This window comes from Physella acuta, unplaced genomic scaffold (genome assembly GCF_028476545.2).
Source record: "Physella acuta isolate Inbredline_101_S28 unplaced genomic scaffold, ASM2847654v3 ptg001572l, whole genome shotgun sequence".
NCBI lineage: Eukaryota > Metazoa > Mollusca > Gastropoda > Physidae > Physella > Physella acuta.
This window is the reverse complement of record NW_026733086.1, coordinates 1-10,000: the sequence shown is the minus strand read 5'-3', so window position 1 is coordinate 10,000 and position 10,000 is coordinate 1.

Below are 10,000 nucleotides of genomic sequence, written 5' to 3'. Positions count from 1 at the left end.
AACAGTCCTTTTCATTTAAGTATACAATAAATTTCTTTACATATAAAGATCAGCTGTCGAGGAAAGTTATTTATAGAACTAGAATCTAGGTCAAACCAAAATTAATTAGTTTAAATTAAAATCCATTTTAAAATCAGAATAAAATATTGAATTCTTTATTAAACTATCTAAGTCCTTAAATATTTGATATGACTCTTTACTTTTTAGCTTCACGGATCATCTAATTAAAAAATACAAGTGATTTATCTATCTAGGTTCTAGAGTCTAGACTCTAGAGTTAAGGCGAAAACTCCGCTTAACCAAACTAGTCGTAGAATATAGATAATTCTATCTAGATCAAGATAATAACGAGTTTCTATGCTAAACTGTTTCATACCTTCATTATTTTATATAAATCTTTGTTTAGCTATGGAATTGGCTAAATTAAAATAAAATTTAATTTGAAAGATACCAGATTTACTGGTTCCCTGGGGGTCGCGAAGGGCTTTATGGGGGGTCGCCAACTGGTAGACAAAACCTTAGCACTAAAAAAACATAAGTATTTAGAGGAATATCTGAAATTCGGCCTTGCTAACACCACTAGAAATTAAATAGAAAATAAACAATGCGTACAGTGCAAAGTTGTTCTCATCAACGAGTCTATGAAACCTTCAAAACTTAAACGTCATTTTGAGACGAGTTATTCGGAACACACCAAAAAGATAGGGAGTTCTTTCGTCGGCATAAAGTTAGTTGCAAACATCAGAGACTTGATCGAACAGGAAGTTTTCACACAGCATTAGTGCAAGAATCAAATGAAGTCGCCTTAAAAAAAGCCAATTAAAGAAACCTCTCCCACAATAGGAGAAAATCTCATCAAACCCTCAATGTTGAAGATTGTTAATCTAATTTATGGGGATTTCATTGTAGTAAAGATGCAACAGATATTTCGGTCTAATAACTCTATTCAGCGGCTTATAGTACACATGTCTGTAGATGTTAAAGTATACATTTTTAATTAAATCAAGCTTTCACCATTGTTTGCTTTTCGAGTTGATGAATCAACATCCGTGAATTGTGAAATATATTCATTCAGATGATAGTAAAGAAGAGAAAGAAGAGTTGCTATTATGTGAAGATATCATGGAGAAATAAATACGTTTTGTTTTTAAAACTGGACGATTAAAAATGGGAAAACGGCTGTGGGGTTTGTACGGATAATGCGACAGCTATGTTTGGGTCAAGATCGGGCTTTCAGAAAACAGCAAAAGATTTAGTTCCCTAACCAAGGGGAATCCATTGCATGATTCACCAGTATGCCCTCACCAGCAAGACTCTTCCGACTCCATTGCTAACGCTAATGAAAGTCGTAAATTATATTAAATCTGGAGCCCTAAACAACCGTCTTTTTAAAGAACTGTGCAAAGATATGAATAAAGATCACGAAGTTATGCTTTCTACATTACAGTACGCTAGCTGTCAAAAGTAAGTTGTGCATCTTGTTTTTGAATTGACAGATGAAATCAAGTTGTTCTTGGAAGTGCAAGGGAAACAACACCTTTTGATATACTTTAACGACAAAAAGTGGTTGGAGAGAGTAGTACACCTAGCATATATATTCGAGCATCAACATAAGCTTAACCTGAAGCTTCAGGGAAAATGAACGAACATTATCTCTTTTCATGACTATCAAACCTGCAAAATTGGCGAAGAAAAATAAATCTTGGAAATATTGCCATGTTTGGTGGTTATGGCTGTGAGGTAAATACAAATTTGAAAGAGCAGATTTCTGGGCATCTTGAATCTCTTGGCATCGAACTGCAGAGTTATCCCTGAGCTGAAAGAAAAAGAATCTGCATTGACACGTTACCCATCCTCTGGTTCCCTTGATGTTGCGAGCATTCCCAATGAATTACAAGATGGATTCTTAAATGTGCGCAATCAATCCGCGTCAGATGAAAAACTGCTCACACAATGTTGGTGTATTATGCACAATTATTACCCAAACGTGAAATTGATTGCCTTTTGAGTTTTAGTTCCTTTTGTGTCTACATATCCTTGCGAGAAATAAATTAAATGTTAGGAATGACATGAGATTGGCGTTAACAAAACCTCAACCGCGAATGTCAAGGCTATTTAATACCATGCAGTTTTACTCGTCGTATTAAAACAGTTATCAATAATAATTCATATTGAAAGTCTACTAGAAAATCTAATTTTATTACTGATTAATTTCCTTACTAATTTCGACTTTTTAATTCTACGGGGGTCGCGGGTCACTTAAGTTTTATAAAAGGTGGTCGCCACTAGAAAACGTTTGGGAACCACTGATCTACACTATCCACACCTAGCACAGTCTATTCTAAACACAAAATATACAAGCTAGTAAAACCATGTTACAGTGGCTAAAAACTAGTATAGATAGACCTAACCTATACTAACCTTGGAGATCTGGACGAAACTGTGGACATCACACAAGTTTTCATACACCTTTTTTACCCTTTCATAAACTGGTACAAACTGGACTATTATAGCTCACGGCACGAGAACTGAACAAGGACGAACGGAGTAGGGTACCATGTAACAACAACATTCACCCCCATTCATCACCCTTAACTCATTCACTACAGAGTGTGAATATGTGTGTATGCTTGTATGCATATTAGCGTGTGTGAGAGTGTATGAGTCTGTGTGTGTATGAGTATGTGTGTATAAGTGTGCGAGTTTCTGTATAAGTGTGTGTATAAGTATGTGAGAGTATAAATGTGTAATTAGTATTGTGCGTGTGCGCATGAGTGTGTGTTTGATTGTGTATATGTACAAGTGGTTAGTTGTGTGTGTGTGTGTGATTATATTCATGTTAGTTTTTGTATCAGTGTTTCAAAGTGTGGATATGAGGATGTGTGTAAATGTGTGTATAAGTATGCATTTTAGTGTTTGCTTGAGTTTGTGAGTAGTATGTGCCTGTGAGTATGTGCGTGTGAGTGTGAGGGAGTATTATAGGTTCTAAGTTGAATTCGACTTCATTATTGCAGTCTTACATGCTGTCCTTATATAAAAAGATGCAATAAAAATGAGAAGCTAAATGATTTTCATAAAATAATGCACTACTATTAATTTAAATAAATAGAAATAAAAACGTGGTTAGAAAAGTAATTCAATACAATATTATTGCGAATGTTTTGTTTGAGCGGATGCTTTTGTTATGTGCCTAGATGCTAAAGGCAATTAGATTTGCTTTTCAGGGATTTGAAGGCCTGCCAGTTGGTTTCCATACACCTACTGAGGAGGAGGACATTATTACGACAGCACAAACCACGATCACTACAAATGCAACAACAGCAACAAGTACAGCAACAGAAATAAAAACAACAGAAACAACAACAGAAACAACAACAGAAGCGACAACAACAGACCCGACTACCCGCCCAGCGTACGCAAACTTTACCATTGACGATTACAGTAAGAATATGTTAAATATATTTTACAACAAGTTTTTGTACGATAATCGAAGGCGCTATTGAGTTTTTTTACGACTAAATAAAAAGAGCCGGAATTAAACTATGGTTATTTTCTTGCATATTTTTTCACCATTTAAACATATTTTTTTATTTTGTTTTTGTTGTTTTCATCCAAGGTGAGAAATCTACTTGATTCAGTATGTTTTTTCCCCCCCATCAAAAACGAAATGTTTTAATCCATGTGATATTTGTTTTATCAAATATATAATGTGCTTTATTCAGTTTGCCCCATGTTCTATTACGGTCCCAAGTGCAGTAAGAAGTGCACTAGTCCAGAATTTAAATGTCGGAACGATGGCACCGGCTACACAACTGAATGTTACCGGGGATCTTTTGGCCCAGGCTGCATTAAAGGTAAGTCTGATAAGTATAAACATATAGTTTTGTTGTCATTTCCGTTGACCGGAAGTAGTACTATAAGCTATTTCTGATTTCTCAAAAAAAACGCATATGGATTTATAAATTACTAATAATATTCCGCACTTTTATAATCAAATTATTTGCCGTTAAATTGGTGCGCAATTTTTTTTTTACGAGATACTATTCAATTTTTAAAAGTTTAAGAAATTAAAAATGGGTTAAAAATCATGTCTCTATCCCGAGTTGCCGAGTGTAATATAAGAATATTCGAGTAAATTTAGGGGAGATCAGACCCGGTTTATTTAAAACGATCAACGCCACCACGAAATACACCTACATGGCAAGAGCATATTAAACGAACCAGAGGCGTCGTGAGGCGGGGGGGGGGGGGGGGGGTGCGAAACGCACCGGGTAATACCATTTAGGGCGGGGACACCAAGACGAAAATTTGCATAATATATAGACTACATGAAAAATGATTTTCCAGTTCAATTACTGATTATTTGGAGTTAAGAAGTCTTTTAAGTGTAAAGTGAATATTCCGACAATAGGGACGGGGGTGACACAATGACGTGAACTTGCAGACTATATATATATATATATATATATATATATATATATATATATATATATATATATAATATATATTTATTTATTTATTTATTTATTTATATATATATATATTTATATATATATGCATACATATATATATATATATATATATATATATATATATATATATATATATATATATATATATATATATATATATATATATATATATATATATATACCCTTGTTTTGGTGTGTGTGTTTGTGTTATCTTATACACTGAACCTACTGTTTACTAACGTTAACGTCTTTTAAGAATATAAAATGGTGATATCACGATGTTCCCAATAATAAAAATTTAAAGCAACAAAAGCGTCACCGAGTGACCCCCCCCCCCCCCTTCCTCCACCACCACTGCCTGAAACTAGAAAATTACCTATATATTCAGATTAAAATACACAATATTTGTATGATTTAAATTACTTTTTAGACCTTTAAACAAAAGCTTTTATCTAAAACAAATTATCTATCCATAAATTACTTTCTCCAACGGGTTTGACATTGATGTTGAAAAAAAATGGGAAAGGGCTTTGTTTATTCTACTAGCGGACCTACTTATGACCGGAAGCACCTTTTTTCCCTATGACTTAGCAGACGCCGACAATGCAACATGCGTGTCAATGGCCGCTACGACCATGAGGCTGGAACTTACGGAACCTCAGCTGTCTAAATCATTTACGCTGGAAGTGAAGGATATTTGTAAATATATTTACATTATATTTGTCTTGTTGGAACATGATCGCTGGCGGGGGGTGGGGGGTGAGGCGTTGCTTTAAAATATATATTTAAACACTGCTGCTCGAAATTGAGGTTTGTGTCTGTTTTGGTGGTGCTCACTTGACGGGGAAGTGGAGAGGGGGGGGGGGGGGAAGCTTGTAATACATGTCTAACCATGTCTGAAACCACAAACGTAAACCGATGTCTTTTTAAGTCCGAATGAAGCCAGGTCAGTATACATGAAGGTTATTCTTTACGGAAGCTTTTTGGTATCGATGTACATGTTGTGGGCGAATAGAATAGCCTGTCGGTCTAGAGAATTCTGCATTTGTTGACACATATAACATATATTCAATGGAGTTTCAGAAGAATCACGTATACAAAACAACGGGCAAAGTGCTGAACAGGCTTATTCTATCAATCTAATCTAGCGATGTTAGACGTGATGTTTTTCAGCTACTAATAACATGGAAACTGAAAAACACTTATTTCTACATCATTTCCATGTCGGCGTTTTGTTTTTTTCAACACAATCAACACATATGCAAAAGTGCATAAACAGACAATTACACCACCACATGCGCTTCGTGTTTGTGCGTTCGTTAGCATTTGTACTAACACTTGTACTTGCAAATTTACAAACAACAGGTACATATACATTTATATACTTATTTACTCACACATACGTATAGACACATACACAAATGCAGACAACTAAGACACAGTCACAGTCACAGTCACAGTCACAGTCACAGTCACAGTCACAGTCAAAGTCACAGTCACAGTCACAGTTACAATTACAATTACAGTCAAAGTCACAGACACAGACACAGACACCGACACAGGTAAAGGTAAAGGAACAGGTACAGGTACAGGTACAGGTGCAGGTGCAGGTGCAGATGCAGATGCAGATGCAGATGCAGATGCAGATGCAGAGGCAGAGGCAGAGGCAGAGACAGAGACAGAGACAGAGGCAGAGACAGAGACAGAGACAGAGACAGAGACAGAGACAGAGACAGGTACGGATACGGAGACGGAGACGGAGACGGATACGGATACCGATACGGATACGGATACAGATACAGATACAGATACAGATACAGATACAGATCCAGATCCAGATCCAGATCCAGATCCAGATCCAGATCCAGATCCAGATCCAGATCCAGATCCAGATCCAGATCCAGATCCAGATCCAGATCCAGATCCAGATACAGATACAGATACAGATACAGATACAGATACAGATACAGATACAGATACAGATACAGATACAGATACAGATACAGATACAGATACAGATACAGATACAGATACAGATACAGATACAGATACAGATACAGATACAGATACAGATACAGATACAGATACAGATACAGATACAGATACAGATACAGATACAGATACAGATACAGATACAGATACAGATACAGATACAGATACAGATACAGATACAGATACAGATACAGATACAGATACAGATACAGATACAGATACAGATACAGATACAGATACAGATACAGATACAGATACAGATACAGATACAGATACAGATACAGATACTTATACAGATACAGATACAGATACAGATACAGATACAGATACAGATACAGATACAGATACAGATACAGATACAGATACAGATACAGATACAGATACAGATACAGATACAGATACAGATACAGATACAGATACAGATACAGATACAGATACAGATACAGATACAGATACAGATACAGATACAGATACAGATACAGATACAGATACAGATACAGATACAGATACAGATACAGATACAGATACAGATACAGATACAGATACAGATACAGATACAGATACAGATACAGATACAGATACAGATACAGATACAGATACAGATACAGATACAGATACTTATACAGATACAGATACAGATACAGATACAGATACAGATACAGATACAGATACAGATACAGATACAGATACAGATACAGATACAGATACAGATACAGATACAGATACAGATACAGATACAGATACAGATACAGATACAGATACAGATACAGATACAGATACAGATACAGATACAGATACAGATACAGATACAGATACAGATACAGATACAGATACAGATACAGATACAGATACAGATACAGATACAGATACAGATACAGATACAGATACAGATACAGATACAGATACAGATACAGATACAGATACAGATACAGATACAGATGCAGATACAATCTCCGCCTAAACCACATTAACAGAATTTTCTAAAATTTTAGATACTGAATAAAAACAAAACAAGTATTGTAAGAAAAAAAAATGATCGATCATATTTTTTGTGTGTAGATCAAATCACGCCTGAACTGGTTTTAATTAAGATCTGGAACCCGGACCAAAAACAGTATGAGCTGCTAGAACAACCGTTAGCTACGGCGTTTAGAGAACCCAATTGTGTGGATGTATGTTGGCCGGAACCTGTGGTGATCATGAAAATGGACATTAAAGTGGATTATCCCGGGATGGCATGCGAGTTTCATCTTAGCGGTGGTGAGTAATGTAGTGTGTATGTGGCATGCGGCTCAGGACGGTGGTGAGTAACGCAGTGTGTATGTGGCATGCGGCTAGGGACGGTGGTAAGTAATGTAGTGTGTATGTGGCAAGCTCAGAGCAGTGGTAAGTAATGTAGTGTGTGTGTGGCATGCGGCTCAGGACGGTGGTAAGTAATGTAGTGTGTGTGTGATATGCTTCTAAGGACAGTGGTAAGTAATGTAGTGTGTGTGTGGCATGCGGCTCAAGACGGTGGTAAGTAATGTAGTGTTTTTATGACATGTGAATCAAAGTTGTCACAGGCCTGGAACCCGTTAGTACAATATATGAAAACAACTTATCGACCTGAAGCAAATCTTCCATCCAATACGAAGGTCATGACATGCAGCCCAAATCGAATAGTGGAAGACATAAGGGTAAACAGCTGAAAATCGGAGTAACTTCATTTCACATATACGCTTGTCTTGGTGCCATCCTCTCTGTTGAGGAAAGCCGTTATATATATATATATATATATATATATATATATATATATATATATATATATATATATATATATATATATGTGTGTATATATATATATATATATATATATATATATATATATATATATATATATATATATATATATATATATAGATAGATAGATAGATAGATAGATAGATAGATAGATAGATAGATAGATAGATAGATAGATAGATAGATAGATAGATAGATAGATAGATAGATAGATAGATAGATAGATAGATAGATAGATAGATAGATAGATAGATAGATAGATAGATAGATAGATAGATAGATAGATAGATATATAGATATATATACTAGCCGTCCCGTCCAGGCCCTGCACGGGCCTCTGTGTAAAACCTAACTGTAAAGGACCATGACGTGTGTGTTTATTAAGCAGCAAATACCCTGCATTGCCCGGGCTTAGGAGAGCCCCTTCCCTCCCTGCATACGATCCCTATAGCACATGACCTGAGAATGAATATACTTGTTTTAGCAGTTATTTCTTACAAACCTTTACCAATTTTAAAAAAACAATTGTTACCATAATACGTCATATTAATGCATAATTCCGGTGCACTTATTCTTTTAAAAAAATAGTTTAGTTCTTCAATCAAACTTCAAGGTTTTGCATCCTTGATTTCCATATGACCGTTTCATTTCAGGTAGAAACTTACGAGGTGGGCCGGCTGTGTTTATGCCCCACCCCGACAGCGAATTCAATATTGAGAAAGATACCACTGATCAAAATACAGTGTACTTTGTCGGAGAGCCGCCGGAGAATCACCCAGAACTTGCAGCTAAGCTGAGGGACGGGAACCGTTTCAACAGCTGCATCGAAGCACCCAAAGATTACGAGATGGCAATACAGTTCAAAGAAGCGTACCTGTTGGAGCGTATAGTGATCACAACTATTGGTAGGCTATTTCATCGGTGTTTTAGAGAACCGTGTCGTGTAAGCCATCAATATGTTATTTATAAATTCCTTTCTGAAATCAGCGCTGTAATGAAAACATTATAAGCGAGCTTGTTACTCAATATACAGTTCATTATCAAACACACATACATACACACATACACAAATATATTCGGATTATACCGAGTACCTGACGCTATAATTTGGATCCTAGTCTGTAGGACGTCGTATACCGAGTACCTGACGCTATAATTCAGATCCTAGTCTGTAGGACGTCGTATACCGAGTACCTGATGCTATAATTTGGATCCTAGTCTGTAGGACGTCGTATACCGAGTACCTGACGCTATAATTCGGATCCCAGTCTGTAGGACGTCGTATACCGAGTAGAACATTTTACATTTCGGTTAAAATTCAGGTTGATATTCAGTCGTATGATCTTATATTTGGTTAGGTTTTAATAAATAAAAATTGCGATCCTGTTCATATTATTTAACATTTATTGGGTACTAGTGGCTTTTTTTTAATACTTGATATGCAGTATGTTGTGTTTTTGCAATGTTCTCTACACTTTCTGATCATTTTTTTTTTGGTTGTTTTTTTTTAGTCGGTGTCATTGTTATGCATTGTATTTGTTTGCTATGACTGCTTAACAACTGACTCAAATGAAATCATAAACTGTTATAAGGGATCTTATAAGGGATCATACTCAACCAATGGCACGTCTGAAACTTTCACACGCATTACGCTAAATAAGCTTCCAATATGCCATCACCCTTGTTATAGAAGTAAAATCAATATTTCGATCACACAAAAATTAATTACCGAAATCATATGTAAAAGAAATTATAGT